The sequence below is a fragment of the Pezoporus occidentalis genome, unplaced genomic scaffold (genome assembly GCF_034315485.1).
Source record: "Pezoporus occidentalis ecotype Australia unplaced genomic scaffold, CSIRO_AGI_Poc_V1 ctg153, whole genome shotgun sequence".
Classification (NCBI taxonomy): Eukaryota; Metazoa; Chordata; class Aves; order Psittaciformes; family Psittacidae; genus Pezoporus; species Pezoporus occidentalis.
The window spans coordinates 593,152-611,233 of NW_026913350.1; the positions used below are offsets into that span (position 1 = coordinate 593,152).

The 18,082-nt window shown below is 47.4% G+C and overlaps 1 protein-coding gene across 8 annotated transcripts in view; it reads right to left on the bottom strand.

The window, feature by feature from the left end:
• The window catches only part of HIVEP3 (HIVEP zinc finger 3), a 243,563-nt gene that overhangs the window by 114,753 nt on the left and 110,728 nt on the right, over window positions 1-18,082 (bottom strand). For all 8 annotated transcript variants that reach the window (XM_062611392.1, XM_062611393.1, XM_062611394.1 and 5 more), the window contains one exon: window positions 13,630-13,709. The gene's annotated coding sequence lies outside the window, so the exon portion shown is untranslated. The remainder of the gene's footprint in view (window positions 1-13,629; window positions 13,710-18,082) is intronic.

The window sequence follows — 18,082 nt, forward strand, 5'->3', positions numbered from 1 at the left end:
CCTGGCAGGTTTCAGGTGGGTCACAATCCTCTCCACATCAGGAACTGGATCTCTCTTGTATAAACAGTTATTAATGTGAGAAAAGGAATGACTAGGGTTTTCCATGCATCAAAGAACCACCAAGAACAAGGCTGTCCCACACGCAGGACCAGCTAAGCCTGACTCTGCAGAGGACTTCCTGGGAGCCTCTGTCATGGATTTATTTCCAGAGCTGAGAAAATCACAGTCAGAACCGGGCTATTCCTGCACAAAGTCTCTGTTTGTGTGAATCCCAATTTTCCTGCCCTTGGGAAATTTCCGAGGGCAGGAAAATTCCTCCTCTGTCCCTGTGAACACACAGAGTGCCCAAGCCTGGGGACACGCAAGCCACCCTGATCCTCACTCTCACAGCACACAGTGTCCTGTCCTGTATTTTCTCTGTCTAAAACCACAAACTCTCCAAACTGTGATTCTTTCTTAAAGAACTTTTGGTTTACAACTACTTTAAGTTCATGCTCCGGGGAGCATTGTGTCGAGGGTGTAAAATTAGCCAACAGATTAGCTTGGGTTACTTTACTGAGGACAGAAAGAGAAATTAAAGACCTGATAGTCCCATCTCTTTGCCTCTAGGTTGCCTCTTCTGTCACATGAGGTAAGAAGGACAAATCTTGATGCTTTGTTTTAAACTATTCTCCTTTTTTTTTTTGAGGTAGAAAGAGAGAAAAGCATTTTCTACATCTGTGCTCCTGTGCCTTAGGGAAAACCGGAGCCAGTCCTGGCCCACACAGCAGCTGGGTGATGCTTCAACAATTCGCTTTTGTGAACACCAGCTTTTGTGAACTCAGGACTCGTGTATTCCATGCACATCCTGCTCGTTTTGGAGGATGAAGCTTTTACAACAACTCATCTGCTCACCCTGGTTACGTTTCCCATTATAACTCCCCAAAACAGCAGTCTGCAATATGAAGAAAGCTGCTGCCATCCCCTTCTGCAACCCCTTAGAGACCCCGACCAAGAGAAAAATTGCAAAGCCTAAATGGAAAATCAATGCTTTGAACTCAGGGGGTCTGGAGAAGAAACCACAGAGAGGCAGCACTGCCTGGAAAAGCGTGTTTGAGCTGTCAAGTGCGCATGGTGGCCAAATAAAAGGGTCCATTTCTATGAGTGCATTGCTGAAGCTCTTGATGATTTATTTCGAGATGCAGAGAGACAGGACAGGCACACAGTGAATTTCAAGGCAGAAAAGGGCTGTTATAAATCAGGTTGTCATTTTTCCTATCTTCTAAAAAGAATCCCAGAGAGGTTAATTTAAGCAGTGAGGTATGTTTCCCACTCTCTCAATTTTCTTCTCTCCCTCATGGCTACATGACACAAGTTATGTTACTGCTTACCTCTAAGGCAAGAGAATAGAAAAAGACTTCTGCTGGAGATCAGCCAATGCTCTATGCTGGATCACAGCAGAATAAGGAAATCGTGGAGATTTAGGTGAAGTCCAGATGTTTTTGCATCTGCTTTGGCATCTTTGGCTGGCTTTGGCATCTGGTGTGGTGTGTGCATTAAATAAAGATCAAGAAATGCCATGCTCTGAGCTCCTTAGCCTTGCAGATGTCTCAACTTGACTAGAGGCCATGTAGCACCTCAGATGTCTCTAGGTGCTCTCATGCAGGCACCCACACATGCTCAGAAATGCCCCAAGCTTTTGAGCTAGACACTTTGCTCATAACCTGATCTGTGTCTTCATCCAAAGGGAAGGCATCTGCTTGAACACCACCCACTAGGCATAGACAGCCCCCAAATTCAGCACGAAGCACAGAATGCTCTCTGATAAGAGATAAGAGAGGTGCTGTAGGAGAACTGCTGATAGGCAGCCACCTCCGTACTGGATTAAGTTTTATAATGTTAACTTAGACTAGAGGTTTGATGTACCCCTCACCTCCCATCAGGAAAGATGGGAGACATCGCCTTTTGGTGGGGACTGCCGTGCAAGGTTGTGCCAGAACGTGGCTGTGACCATCTCTAGCCACTTCTGTGGGCTATATTAGGTTGTGCAATAAGAACCTCACCTGCACACCCACAAAGGAGAACAGAGAGTCCACATGAGGCGAGGAAACCAAATAAAACCCTGCCCAGATACTCCCAGGCCCATCAGCCCATCCCACATCCACCTCCACAAGCCCAGAGGAGCACAAGGCACAATGGCAGGTGGAGACCAAAATGATGGGCTCAGGAGAAGGGACTCCCTTGCCCAGCTCCTCCCAGGAGAGCTCCAAGCCCCAGGGTATGGTTGTGAAACCCATTGAGATGAGTCAACTGGAGTTCCTTTGGGACTGAGGGGGTGTCAGACACATAGGGTGCAGGGAAAGGGCATTTGGGGATTGCACAAGACTTACAATAGGACGTTTAGGGAAGGCACCACAGTTGGGAAAGGGAGGGATCAAGATGGTTTTGGGATGAGCATATGTGGTAAACTAGAGGCATAAGATAAAAAAGGCCACCCCTGTGTAAGCGGTGCTGGTGAGTACACTTGTCCAGCACAGCCTGTCCTATCTTCTATTAAACTTCATTTCTAAGTGTTTTCCTGGGTGGAGACACCGTCAGCATGTCTGTGTGTATGGAGGTTGGGTGCAGCAGTTGGGACTGGGAACAGGGGTCAGTGTGTGATCCCTAGCAAACATCAAGCCAGAAGAGTTGGCAAGTAGAGGAAGGTCCTGGGAGCCAGTGGGGTGCGTGTCTCTGCAGGGGAGACCACAGGAAACACTGGCTACCAGCTTCTGGAGAGGAGTATGTGTGGAGATGGTCTGTGAGTGGCTGAGGATGCATTGCTGCTCAACTGGAACACCTCAGCATTGGGGTTTGTGTTCTGAAGTGTGCTTTTAGAATGGCAAAACTGGGTACCTCTGTGTCACCCATTGCAACCAATAACTCTGGGAGATTATGCCTTCCTTTGGCTGTCCTAGGAGATCTGAAACCATAACCTCCATAAAGCTGTATTCCACCAGCAGCCCAGAAGTGCTAAGCCTCCTTTCCCTGACTCTGCTTAGACATTTAAAAGACTAGCTTGAAAATTTGTCTTTCCTATATATTATTTTACAGTTTCAACTCAGCAGAGAAAACACCTAAGATTTTCCTTCAAGGGCTTAAATCTAAGTAATTACAGGCTACAGACACACAGTACATGCTGGCTGGTAGAGCTCTCTTCACTGCCAGAAGAGCAGGTCAATTATAAGCAATGAACCCACATTACCAGGAGAGAAAGCTGGTTTGAATTCTGGTCAATTAGTGCTAAAACTGTCTTGGAAAAGAAAGGTAAATTGAGCTAATAGAGCTGTGCAGTGAGACCTGCATATCTCAGCACCGAGCACAGACAGCAAAGGCTTCATTTCTGATATGCAGAAATTAATGATGTTTTGGCATACAATCAGCTTGAAACCTGCAGGGTGAAGTCAGTGATGTTGCCATCCTCTCTCTTCTCACCTGCAACTGAGGGTCTCGATTAAAAAACCATGCTTGCTCAGGGAGGGTGCTGAAACACATAATTAACTTGAAGGATGTTCTTACTTTCCCAGACCAAGGCTCGTGACCAAGTGTAAAGAGCTGCAGTGTGTAAGGGCTTGCTGGCCTCCTGCCATTCCCATGATTGCCACAGCCAGGGAGGAAGAGGAGGAGGAGCAAGCATGAAGCAGGCTTCCTCCGGTGCTCCTTGCAGAGGGCTGGATCTCAAATAACCCAGAGACCTGGGACCAGTAGCTTGAGTCAGGGGGGTTGTGGGAATCCCCCCACTCCTTTGAGTGTGGATTATGGGAAGTAATACAAGCTTCAGGGAAAAGGTTAAATACAGATCTTTAGCTTGAAAACTTGCTCTTCTACAGCTGGTAAATCTGTACATCACCTCCCAGAGGCCACATGGGCAGCAAGCAAGAGCCAGGCATCTTTGTTCACTACCGTTCGTGCAAGGCACGTAAAGGTGAATTGCCCTTTTGGGGTTTATCATCTAAGAGGTCAGCAACCAGTGGGAAGCAGCAGCACAGCCAAGCCCAGGGGGATGACAGAGAGAGGAAACCGAGTAGGCCATTGAGAAATTGAGACGTGGAGGGAAAGCAGCAAATGGAAAGCTGAGATTTACTGCCCCAGTTTGCCTCCTGCAAGGTGGCTCCAACACTCCTCATTCCCTGTCCGTGTCACAGCAAGAGCATGAGAAGCAGACACATGAAGCCTGGCTCTCAAGAGGTTATGCACCGGCAGCAGCAGCACTGAACTGTTATTTTTAGTCCTTGACTTGTTCCTGTGTACCACATATAAAGGGAACATCCTTCACAACACATAAACAGCATGGTTGAGGTGGGAAGGGACTTCATCCTTCCACTGCCAGAGTCAGGAGAGACTGGTGTGGGCCAGACCAAGGAAAGCCTGAGATCAAAACCATGCCTCTGCCTCCCCTTGGAACAAAGCTCCTCTCCTTACACAGTGCAGGACAGGACTCAGACGGGCACAACCTCATCAAGCGTGACACGTTAGTGCCCAGCAGATCATGAGCTGGCACGACAGAAACCATCAGCAGGTCACTGCGCATCACCTCACAGATTTACAGTGACACGAAGCTGATTAAGGAGGAAAAGAATCATGGAGTCAAGCTCTGCCTGGACACAAAATGCAGACAGAGGACACCCATTTGGTTAGACAAGGTTCATCCCATTTTCCTTCCCTGTGGATTTTGCTTGGGTTAACCCTAGCACAAAGTGGGCTTTGTGAAAGCCTGAGAATGCTCTGAGGTTGCTGGCAGCCAATGTTATTGACCTGCTCACTCCTTGAGCTTTCCTTTAAAAGCTCCAAAGTGAAACAACTGCAGCTTGGACACGCAGTGACCCCCCAAGCCCCACGTGTGGCTGTTTAGAGGCAAAACACCCCAAAGCCACACAAAGCCACATCACTGGAACACTCAGCACCTTTGGTTCTCACTCTGCTAAAGGGTATGGTGACCTTAAAGTGTCACGGGTGCTCTCAGAAGTGCCTCAGCTGACCCATTGCTTATCCGAGCGGCTCCTAAATCTCCTGGTTGGAGCTGCAGGACCTTCCCATGGACCTCGCAGCTCTGCAGACATCTCCCCTGGTCACAGCACTTCAAAGGCAGGTGCAAATCGACCCAACAGTGAGCAGAAAAGGCAAACCCAAAGCTCCCTTGCTCGGCAGGCAGTGTTTGACTTGCACATGTTGCACCATTTCTTAAGCAGCCTCGCATTTTTATACCTCTCACAGAGCAGATCTGTGCCTGGTTTGATTAATAATAGACGTGTCTGTCTCTTTTTTAAATGTTATTAAGATCCACTCAAAGATTTTCCTTGGCAATGAATTCCAGGGCTTAATTATGCACTGTGTTAACAGGCTTAGTGTTTTTTAATGTAATATCTAATCTCATTAGAGGACACATGCTCTTGCATTTTCAGAGCAGGTTAAATAACAAGACTAGCATATCCTCTATACCTTTACATTATGTTTATTGTATTGATTGAATTTCTGTGCGTTGGATATATTGCCACTGGGATTCATCTTCAAAGTGAGTCACCCTTTCTGAAGGTTGCACTGATTTATAGAACCCTTTCACATCCATCTCAATTAATGCCAACGAAACTGAAAATGTCTGTTGTTCCACACTCATCTCAGTAACGCTCCCTGCATGGCTTAGGGAAAAAATGAGTTTATGCATTGACATTCTTAAAACAAATACTTCACGTTGGCTGTCGTGCTACCACAACCTGCAGATGACAAAATGCTATTGCTTCCAGATCACTGTAGTATAAACCATGCTGTCATACCAGGAGTGCCCATGTCTAATAGCTTTCAGACAAGTTTTCCCCATAGTGTGAGCTGGGTTAATACATGTACAGTTGGTTTTCCACTGCCAAAGAACAGTCACACACAGGGAGAGGTTTCATGTCAGCCTCTCTCCCATGCTGTACCACCCACAGTCTCTCATCAGCTCCCCCATCACCACAAAATGACACTGGACCTAATCCTGATGAAGATTAAATAGGTGTACAGGTTTCAGTTTCACTCTAAAATGCTACTCCTCTACTTTCCCTGTACATAACCAGGTCCATACTAACCTCTTGGGTTTAATATTCACACTGTACAGACTGTGATGCTTTCTTCTATACCCAGAGCAAATAAGAAAACGAACCTACTGACCTCACTGCTGGAAGATGCTGTTTACTCACCTATTTAATTTTGCTTCTGTGGTATAATAATGATGAGAGAAGAAATAAGAAAACCACCAATAAAAAAAAGAAATAAGGGCATTTTGTTTCTCTATGTCAATATGAAATTGAGCTGTAAACTTGCTCTGAAAACTTGAGTATCTTTTTGAGCTTAGAAGTTACTTCATCTTCCAGGATTAAATGCCTAACTATGGTCACATGGGATTAAAGTAAATCCCAAACATTAAACACTGCTAACTATCTCCTTGTCTGTAAGAAGATGTATTTTTCTTCATATAAACAACAAAGGAACTGGAACTAAGCAAATAAGATTATAATTGCCTCTATGGCTACAGAGTAGAGCAGAAGTCTGAAATATAACTCAAGATGAGAACACATTAGATGCATCTTGTTAAAAGTAAAAGGTTTCAACAGCTGAGAGCTCCCATGTCACATATGTTAACAGCAGCGTATCGTTTTCCACTTTGTGATGCTCACTGCATGATACCCACGTTAGTTTAACACACACACTTAATGTGTCATACAGAGGAGAATCCATCACCCGTACACTTCCCTTAACAGTGATGTTGTTCACATGGACCGAAGATGACCCATTGCTCACAGATAACTTTAAAAGCTGTGGTGCTTCATATCCTCCAGACTCAAATAGTGAAATGCATTAAAAACTTGTGTGCCAGTTCCAGGCCAAACTGTCCCAGCTCTCTGTCAACCCCCTTTGGTAGCCCATATGTCATCAAAATATATATGTAATGATACCTTTTCCTCTGAATCTGACAGTGCATAGACATTCCTCACATATTTTTAGTTACTGCATTTCTAATGGAAGAGCACAAGGATGCTCAGGGGTCTGGAGCATCTCTCTGATGAGGAGAGATTGAGGAAGCTGAGCCTCCTTAGTCTGGAGAAGAGCAGCCTGAGAGGGGATCTCATCAATGCAGATCAGTATCTCAAAGCATGGTGCCAGACTCTCTTCCATGGTGCCCAGAAACAGGACGAGGAGCGATGGCCATAAACTGAAACACAAGAAGTTCCACCTCAACATGAGGAAGAACTTCTTTATGTTGAGGGTGTCAGAGCACTGGCACAGGCTGCCCGGGGGGGGGGTGTGTGGAGTCTCCCTCTTCAAACCCCACCATGGACACATCCCTGTGTGACCTGGGTGGCCCTGCCTTGGCAGTGGGGTTGGACATGATGATCTCCAGAGCTCCCTTCAACCCTGATGGCTCTGTGAGCCTCTGAGCAGGCACAAATTGTTCTGGTACAAAATCTATGTAGAGGGAATTATCTTGTGTCTAGAATCCACAACAGAGATCTGTTTTGTTACAATGCACATGGGAACACTTTGGAGAACATCACTGCAAAGCATCCGAGAGAGAACCAATCTCTCACAAAACGCGGTGCATTCAGAAGCATGCTGTGGATGAAGTGCAGTTGCTGTGCTGCTGTTGTTTGTTCAAATACATGCGAGTGTATTTAAATGACTATGGATGAAAGACAATTAAAGATGAAGAATGACATTTGAAAAGAAGCTTGCCTTTCTCTGTGGGTGCTGTCTGGGGCTTCTTTGAGTAGGGCTGCTTCGGTTCTTTTTGGATATATACCTAATGGAGCATAACTTCCCTAAGAAATGCTTCAACCCAAATGTTCTAAATAACTTCCATGTGAAAACTGGAGCATCCAGACACCGCTGTGTGAGCCTAATAAAAGCTAAAGGACCTTCAGATGAATAAGACAGGGTAGAAGAGTCACACACAAATGCACAGCTGAACCTGTGGGCTTGTTCTCTTCCGCAATGAATCTCTGCAGGAAACAGAAAGCTGAGCTTTGCTAGATTAGACTCGGAGGCGCTTCGCTGGCTGAGGACCAAAACTACCATGTTTAAGAGCACTAACATGTATTTTGGGATTACTCTGTTTAGCTGCTAAGACAAGTTGCCATCACAATATCATCGGTTTAATCCCGCAGTCAGGATCTGTCCAAATAAAAGCAGCCCCTTTCCATAGCTAAATGCTGGAATTTGGGATCTCAGGGATGCCGCCCAGCATGAAGTCCAGGCAGGACATGCAGCCAGCGAGACCTTGAACAAAATCTAATCAACTTGTAAGAGCACAGTCCTTTGGAACTGTTCTGAATTAACTCTCATTTGAACTTAAAAGTCCCTGGGACAACTTCGTACCCCAGCTTCCCAAGCAACTCCATGTAGTAGAGAGCAACATCTTGGGAAAGATTCTAAATATAGGCCCTCTGGTTACCACAGCAAAGTACCCAAACACCCATGGAAATATTTTAGTGCAAACAGAACCTGGATTTCACTTTTTTCTACTTCATCTCCCAAACCATAACCTGCCACGGTATGTTACAGGTACATACAATTAAAGTGCAATAGCTTTTCTCTGGGCTGAGCTCCACCCATCTCTTACACCCACTTTGAACCTCATTTCAATTCAGTCGAACAGAGCTTCTTGTAACTGCGAATGAAAAAGAACATCAACAGCTTTCTAACTTTGGATCTGTGAACAAACCTCACAGCCCGGGCCCTCGCCAGGAGACCCAGACAACTGCTGGTAAGAGCTGTACTGTGCTCTTTGCAAACCTCCTTAGCCCTGGGATCTTGGTAAGCTTTGCAAATACCAAATGAGCATCTGGATTTCCCCATGAAAAAGGCAGAAAGGAAGGAGTCCATATGAAGAGAAGAGAGAGGGAGAACATACAGCAGCCTTCCAGTATCTAAAGGGGCTACAAGGAGCCTGGAGAGGGGCTTTGGACAAGGGCCTGTAGGGACAGACCAAGGGGAATGGCTTTAACCTGCCCAAGGGGAGACTGAGATGAGCTCTTAGGCAGAAGTTCTTCCTTGTGAGGGTGCTGAGGCGCTGGCACAGGGTGCCCAGAGAAGCTGTGGCTGCCCCATCCCTGGCAGTGTTCAAGGCCAGGTTGGGCACAGGGGCTTGGAGCAAGCTGCTCTAGTGGAAGGGGTCCCTGCCCGTGGCAGGGAGGTCAACTACATCATCTTTAAGGTCCTTTCACACCTAAGCCAGTCTGTGATTCTTTGATTCTGTGATGATCAGAGCACAATTTGTAGCCAAGGAGGATTTCTGAGGGGTGGCAGAAGGATGATGTGTGGCTGGACCAGGCTTTCAGCTTCCTAATGTCAGCAAGAGAACTTTGTCTTTTCTTGCTGTGGGCTTTTTAGCTCCTGGAGCCAATGGGATGGTGAGCAGGGCTGGAGATACATTGAAGACACAGCCTTCTTCAGACAAAGCTCATGCAGAGCTGCAGCCATCAAGTTGACTGAGATCCTGGACCACTACCCACCTCCCTGCTGGAAGATGCTCTATACCCACCTACTTATTGTCATTGCAGCAGTCTATTAACACTTAGTGGTGAGAACTCAATGATCCTAATGCCAATGCCCTATGGACTACTGTCTGAAGCAACCAACCTGCTCTTCAAAATGTGTGTTCTGGGGTATAGGAAGGTGCATGGGACAAATTCACCAAGATTAAGCTCAAAACAACACTCCAAAGGCTACAAAACTTCACCCCAGAACCTGTCAGAACTGACTTTTCAATCCTTCCTTACTTAGCCGTCACACACAGGATTAACGGCAGTCCAGTAAAAACACAGCCTTATCCTGGTAAGAAATCATCCACACATTTTAATGTGCCACCTGCATACACTGTGCAAATCTACAAGGCCCTAAATATAAACAGACAGCCCTTTCCTGGCTGTTAAAATGAACACTACCTCAGCTTGTTCTCCAAGCAAGCACAAATTACAGCTGCTTGGAGATCAGAAACATTTCAGGGTGGGACACTTTCTGCTCCCCCCCCCCCCCTTCTTTTTACAATGTTTGTAGCTTTATGAATAAGGCATTCATTGTGCCCAAACCCCAAAGATATCCACCTTGGAGGGAGAGCTAAAATTAGCATGAAGTATAGTCCCAACACTGTCAGGAGAAAAGACGGCTCGTGTGGGATGCTGGAGATTCATCAGGCAAAACAACATCCCTGCAAAGGCTTGGTCGTGTGCTGCACCTCTTGTTGGAGAGCCAATGGTTTTGCATTAACCCCCCATACACACTTGTTTACCTGTCCAAAATAGTTAGCTAGTCCTGGAAAGTCTAGCAGGGTCAAGTAGTGCCAGCACATGCAAGCCTGATGCTTTTATCAGCACAGGATCATAGAGTCGTAGAATCACAGAGTGGCTTGTGTTGGAAGGGACCTTAAAGCTCCTCCAGCTCCAACCCCTGCCACGGGCAGGGACCCCTTCCACTAGAGCAGCTTGCTCCAAGCCCCTGTGTCCAACCTGGCCTTGAACACTGCCAGGGATGGGGCAGCCACAGCTTCTCTGGGCACCCTGTGCCAGCGCCTCAGCACCCTCACAGGGAAGAGCTTCTGCCTAAGAGCTCATCTCAGTCTCCCCTGTTTAAGTTTGAAACTTAACAGTTCAACTTGCCCCTTTTAAACAGGGGCAAGGCAAAAGAAACCTCCTCTTCACTCCAATTTGGGAGCACATGGCCAGAGGTCCCTGGTTTATGACCTGCTGCAAGAGAGAGGGATGGGTCAGTCAGCTTGCATGCAAAAATCCAGAGCAACTGGGTAAGGAAAGCAGAGCCTCCCCTGATCACACTGGCTGGAGTGAAACCAGGTATATACATGTGTGTACATATGTACATACACACATATATGTACACATATATCTATATATAACCTGAGCATGCCCTTGGTACAGCACCAGCGAAGGGCACGACGGCAGTCGTGCTGGCAGGCAGCATGTGTGGCACACAGCCCTCCTTTCCCTTCCCAACCTTTGCTTACATTTCATCAGGTCTACTCTGATTCCAAGGTTTAATAAAATGTAATCCCAGCATGTCCTGAATTAATTAATGTGCTCCCGTTCCAAGCCACCGTGCCAGTGTCTGCAATTACACTCTTACAGAAGAGGTAGGGACCGGCTGCATCCATCCCCTAAGAGGGAGCAGCCATGGACCAACTTCGTGAGCCAAGTCACGATGCTTCAAAGGGGTTGATTTCAAAACAATTTGATTTTGTTCCCCCTTTATCTCCCCACTAGAAAAACTCCTGCAGGTATAAACAGTCACCTCCTGAGGTCAGCCCCACTCCACTCACAGCCCTCAGCAACGGGGTGGGAAGGAGGCACCTGCAAATCCAGGTTTTATTCATCAAAATCCATGGTACCCGGTATCATCCAGTCCACATGCTCCAACTACAGCTATTTTGCCCACTTCCCTATACTTCCCTCCTAAATCATCACTCCCTGAGAGAAAAAAAAAACCACACAAAACTGGGATTTTTTTCACCTGGAACAAGCTGTGGGAATTCAGGAGAAAAGGGGGTACTTTGACAGGACAGCAGCATTATTCCCTCTGCTGATCTTCCCTCATGTATGATTTCCACCAAACACAGATACACCATAGGGCACCCTTAAAGTGCAACACAGTCCTCCCAGCATTTTTAGCTCTCTCTGCTCATCTTCTTCCCTGCCACAGCTCAGGGAAGAGCAATCTCAGGTGCTCAGCAGCCACAGTGACGAGCGCAGCATAAATGAACAGACATGGACCACAGAACAGGAGCTATATCCCACCGCGTCGTGGTCTGTATTGCACCATTTCCATGCAGTCTAATTAATTCTGATCTCAGAAGAGTCTCATCAGCTTTGTCTGCTGCCAGCGTGCTGGGCAGGGACCCTGATGAAGTGCAGTTGTTTACAAACACGTTAAAGCCTATTTCAACCCCATTGTTTCTCCCCCCAGCTGCCCAAGTAGTTTTTACTCAGCTCCTGGACTTGTACCAAAACTAAAAATGACAGATTGCCAAAAAGGACAGAGACGGAGGGTGGATGGAGGGAGGGAGGGATGCGAAGCGGCTAGACAACACAGCACATGAATTTATTATCCTGCTGCTTCTGGGAACGGAAGTCAGAAGCAGGACCAGGCTGAAGGAACACATTGCAAGAAACCATGGAATCCCAGCCTGGTTTGGGTTGGAAGGAGCCTTAAAGCTCATCCAGCTCCAACCCCCTGCCACGGGCAGGGACACTTTCCACTAGAGCAGCTTGCTCCAAGCCCTGTCCAACCTGGAAACACTTGTGAAATTAAAGGTCAGTGAGATAATGAGCTCTGACTGCAGCCAAGCAAGAAGTATTTGCTGATGGAGCCGGCTCTGAGCTCCTACTGGAGTGCCGCTACCTGCTGCTCCCAGGGTGCAAGACTTGTCCCCTTCAATTAACACTGGCAGATGAGACAAAAGGCCTGGCTGTGGCACAGCGGGGCAGCGGCTGCCACTCTCTGGGATGCTCTGCTCTTCCCCCGCCTGCTTTCGTGTTATTTCCAAGCCAACAGCTTCTCCCTGAGAAAAGGGCTGTGGCTTCTGCATAGGCAGCATCACTGCCTCCCCCAGCTCCTTCGCATCCCCAGGGAACGCTGCTCTGCTGCCCATCCTACACCAGTGCATTGTAACTCTGAAAATAACCCGTGTCTGCTGATCTGCAGCGTGCCCCTGGCACTGTGAACCTGCCTGCAGACAGCAGTGCCATGGGACGTGCATCCCTACGCATAAAGATGCATGCTCCAAAGCAGGGAGCTGACAAACCCATTTTTCACACAAGGACTGTGTTCATCTGCCTCATATCAGCCGGGTGACTCCCAGCCCTTAAAATCCACCCAACACAGGTGACAGACCCTGAGCTGGGTCTCTACAACATGCTGGTGGTCAGTGTGCATGCCCAGCAGCTCAGCACCTTCTCCTGAAGGGTTCCCCAAGAGCTCTATGAACAATATTGTATTTCAACAGGCTTCACCAAAATTGGGCAAGCAGCATCCCTGAGGAAGGTAAACCTTCATCAGCGAATGAAGAGACTTCATGAAGGTTGCAAGGGTGAGCAGGGACAATGGGATTTGGGTACTTGCTGGTTATGTTGCTCAGCTACAAGGGGAGGAACCCAACAGTTGCTTCTGTCTCTGTTTCATATTAGGCAGCTAATGGGTAAAGACCCAGAAAGAAAACCACGCAGCAGGAGGGGAGATCTGCACCTTGACTGCTTTCAGAACATTAGAGCAAGCACCAGTACAGGAACACAGGCTACTCTGGATGGGCAGCTACAACAAAACCACCAGCATGGTGTAAGCAGAAATAAACTAACCCCCACCCAGATCAGTCCTCACCCCTCAAAACATCATTTTAAATGCTCAGTCACTGTATGTCTGCTCTAGGAGTTGCAAACCCCTGTGGCCACATCACTTTGGAGGAGCACAAAACCTGCAGAGCCCCCATCAGAAAGCAAACGTCCCATCAGAGCATCAGGCAGCATGGACACGGGTTTGAGCCCCAAAACACCAGGGCCACAGGCTCTGTGGTCCCCCCCTCCATGCTTCCCAAACCATCAGAGCAGGCACCGGAGCAATGGCTGAAACTCTTACCTGTGGACAAGCTGCTACAGGTTCATCTCTGATACCTCGAGGAGACTCAGGTGTTCATACGGTGACCTGGGAAATGGAGCCTAGGGAAGAAAACACGAGACCTTAATGTAATGAGGCAGTTTGAAATGTGTGCCATTTGTACCACAGACACATCTCCAACCGGGGTAGCAACTCAGGCATTTCTCTACTTGCTCCCATCGAGACAATAAGGCTTTTCTTTACTTGCCCTTTTACTCCTTATCTGCAATCCATCCTGCTTCTGTTTTGGCCTAAACTCTTGGCATTTTCTCTATGCTGTCCTCTTCTCACGTGGGACCCGGACACGAGAGCAAATGCTTTTTAAGAATGTCAATGCAGGGATTTCTTTTTTCATATGTGAAATGATCATTTCCAGCTGCACAAGACAAGGCACAGGATGCTGCCCGGTGATGGACTTTCTGGTTCTCCTCAAATCACACCCCGAATGCAAGCTGGACCCTGTCCTGACTACTTCAGAGCTGGAAAATGAACGTGAGCACTGCCCCAGCCTGCAGCAGGGCGAGCTGCTCTGAGCACAGCCTGGGACTGAGCCTTCACTGCCAGCCCTGGCGCTGGTGGGGCTCAGCCTTAATAGGAAATTAAAAATCACAATGGGTTTTGGGAGGGTACCCAGGAAAAATAACGTTCAAAAGGCTGAGAGTGGCTTAAAGAGGAGCTGAAGAACAAAGTTTGCCATAATGCATCCTGGATGCAGGACAAAAGGAGGCATGAGGAAGCTGCTGTTGGGCGCCTCTAACAGAAGTGCCTTCAGCCCCAGGGGCAGTGGCCCCATGCGTGGGGATGGCTGCAACCATTAGTTCTCATCAGATCAGACAAGAAAGCGAGTTGGAACTAGGGGGGCTTGGAACTGGATGATCTTAAGGTCCTTTCCATCCCTAACCATTCTATGATTCTATGACTGATGAGCCCCATTTCACCCACATGAAAACCAGGGCAGGGAGGGCTGCAGCTTCCCACTCATGGCCAGGCAGGGTTACCCTGACACCAATGCAGAGCCCACACAGCTCCTATGCCCTCAGCCTGTCCTCACCACACTTCTTCCAACCCCTTCACATCCACCCATCCAGTTGCTCTTATAATAATTTTAAATGCATTTTCCTCGTTAGGCAGGAGGAATTAACTACAGGCAGGTCAGACTCTAAGGATTTAATGGAACTAACACTGTTAGGCCATCCAGCAATTCTTCATAACATCTTCCCCACCATGCCTTTTGCTGCCAGCAATTAGATTAGGTAATGTTAAACCCGTATCCTCATTAGTGGCTGCTTCTGAAAGTGTGTTGGCACATGCATGCAGAGCTAGTATGAAGTGACAGAAAACTCCCTACAAGGTTATTGCAAAAGCACATATGTGAACATGCCTATATATGTTAACATATATTAATAATATATTAATATAAATATGTAATATAATGTAATAATATTTAATATAATAGTGATATAATATAGATATGTAATATAATATGTGTAATATAAACATATATATATTTACTTGCATTTACATACAAGTAAATGCAATAGCAGGACAGGGCTGAATATGAATATCGAGAATACTTGCAATCATTGGGAACAAAAAGCTTATAAAACACCCTGCTCAATAGTTCCAGCCCCCCCAAAAACCTACATTTATACATTAACCTTGCAACTGTATTACAACAGAATGGTGTTTTCATTTAACAAGGGTGAAAGTCAAAAAGCGCTACAAAATCGGGTTAACAACCCATAGAGGTTGTGGGTAAATGTTGGTTTTAGCATCAGAACACAGCACCATGGACACGGCTCAATTAATGCCTGAAGCACGTGTGATAAACAAACATCCCATTCGCTGCTGGATTCTGTTAAGGGACTTTGTTGTCCCTTTCTCAAACATGAATTTACTGAAGGGTTTGCAGAGCTCCATAAAGTCCCAGCTCAGATCTCCCTCGTGTGTCCCACCCGCTGCTTGCAAAGAGCCAGCAGCGTTCATAAAACACCGGAAAACACTCACTGCCCTCTCACTGAACACGTACAAAACCCCGTGTGTAAATACAAAGAGCACTCGCTCAGTGATATCACAGGACCCCGTATTCCTGCCAGCTTCCAGAAGGGAAACAAGGGGATATCTATACCTGCCTCTCTGCTACGGCCGGGCACTGCTGCCATGTGTGCGTGTGAAAATCTGCCAAGCTCTGCCTGATCCAGACAGATCCCACCCTGTGGTACTTCTACACAGCCCTCAGCCCATGTTTGTGCTCATTTCTGTCCTTCTGTCCCTTTTCTTTCCTTTGAGTAGCAGTGTCCAAGAAAGGGGGGCAGAGGGTGACCCCGATCATCATCCAAGGGGAGGCAGGTCCATCCCTCCATTCCCCTTGGTTGGCACCATGCCTCTCTCGCCTTCCCCAAAGGGCAGGAATTATACAGCAGGCTGCCAAAGAGGTGGAGCAAGAGAGGATCAAGTGCTGGTCCCAGTTTGGAAGCACACGAGCTGCCTGTGCTCTGCCATAGCAGACTGTAACTGGCTGCGGCTGCCGAGCTGCGGTCCCCGGTGCCCTGGCTCCATCCTTCTGGTCACGGATGCACATAACGATGTGTCTGCGAGCACACGTGCGGGCTCCTGCAGGCTCTGCTTAGGGATCGCATGGAAAACCTGGCTGCAGCACAGTGTTGCTCTATTTTACCTTCTTTACTGCTTGAAAAACATTTGGCCGTTGCTGGAGTGAGCCGGGCTAGACGCATACATTACAGCACTCTCCAGAAATAGCACATGCTGCCTTGTACAGTTTTGCAGCTAAAATGCTTCCTTTCAGCTCAAGCAGCCTGTCCCTGTCCATGGAGCAGCTCTGAAGAAGGCAAACGAGGGCTCCAGAGCCTGTAGCTTGGGATGAATCATTGCACGAAGGTTTCCTGACTTTGAATGCAGGTGAACTAAGTGCAAGAGGCTTTGATTTCCTCTCCCTCACTGCCAGCTCCTGTGTATGTTATGCAAAGTGTTTAATGAGCTAATGAAGAAGCTGTACGTCAGAGCTGAGTTTAGCTTTGACCCTGCAAAGGGAGCTGTCTTTGAGGACGAGCTTCCCACCAGCACTGCTGTACCAGTGCATCACTGATGGAAGGTCAGTCTGCAGGACAAACACAGGTCAAGGCTTCTCTTGAAGCCATCACTCTTAGCAAAATATGATGGTTTCTGGTGATACAAGCCATCCTCAAGCCACAAAATAAGTGTCATTTGCAGTCTGAATCGGATTTAGGCTGCTGATCTCTGAAAAGGTGTTTATTTTCTCAGGTAGGTTCTGAGGTACCCAGTCAGGCATGACAGGTTTTGGCACAGGTTGGAAAATTAAACCAATTCCTGGAAGAATGCAAGTTTATATCAAATTCTGACCCTTTCGGGACCCCATCTCTGAATATAGGCAAAGCACCCCCACAGTTGTTCAGACATTGCTAGGCACAGTCTGTAATCATCACCTCGGGTGTTAACTGGAGACCACCATCACCAACAAAACATGACCATGAAACACCTATTAGCGTCCCAGTCCATGTCTGCAGACAGCGTTTTGCAACATAAACCCACTGAAAGTGCTGAAATCATTGAAGAGCCATCATACACATTGAAAAGCACGGTTGATGCCCAGAGGTATAAACCAACCACTTGGTACTGAGCATGCGTCCCATCCATACTTGGAATATGACAACCCAGCATAAATTTTGTCCACTATATCAACGCATGAATCATTGCGTGCCCACTTTTTGGAGTGCCAGGACATGACTTCTAACAGTTGATGAAGCAGCATTGAATGCCTTGTGCCTAGGATCACATGCAGCCACGAGGACTCAAGGCAGAGCAGTGGATGGATGCGCTGAGGTGGAGCAGAAAGCACGAGAGCCCCAAATTCCCCATATGAGGTCCTTGACTCTATTCTGAGTTCTGCTCCAAGTGACCTTCTACAACCTCTGTGCCAGCTCATTTGGGGTACAATGGTACCCCCTGCACAGGAGGATGGAGACCCAGGCTGCACCACAGACTGCACAGGAAGACCAAGTGCTGCCTACAAGGGGAAACCAGAACTCCCTCCCTGCTTCATGGGCAAGGCTCACTTTCAAACACATGCAAGATGAAGAGCAGCACGCAGGGGCTATCACACACACATACATCCTGTGAAACATGCTGTCTGGGATCTGTGCCTCTCTTGCTTTCCCCTTTCCCTGCGGGAAAACTCTTTTTTCAGGAAGGCAGTGCTGTTCAGTGTCCCCATCACTCAGAGTAAAAGGGAAAAATAGAGAATATTGGTATAGGCCTGCTATAGGAGATAGATTCTATTGCTGTAAGCATCTTAACCAAAGCCTGCAGCTATAGGGAGAGGCTAATACAGGCTCTTTGCTGTTCACATCCCTTGCTCTCAACCCTTACCTGGTTGCTGCCCTGCAGGTTACAGCAT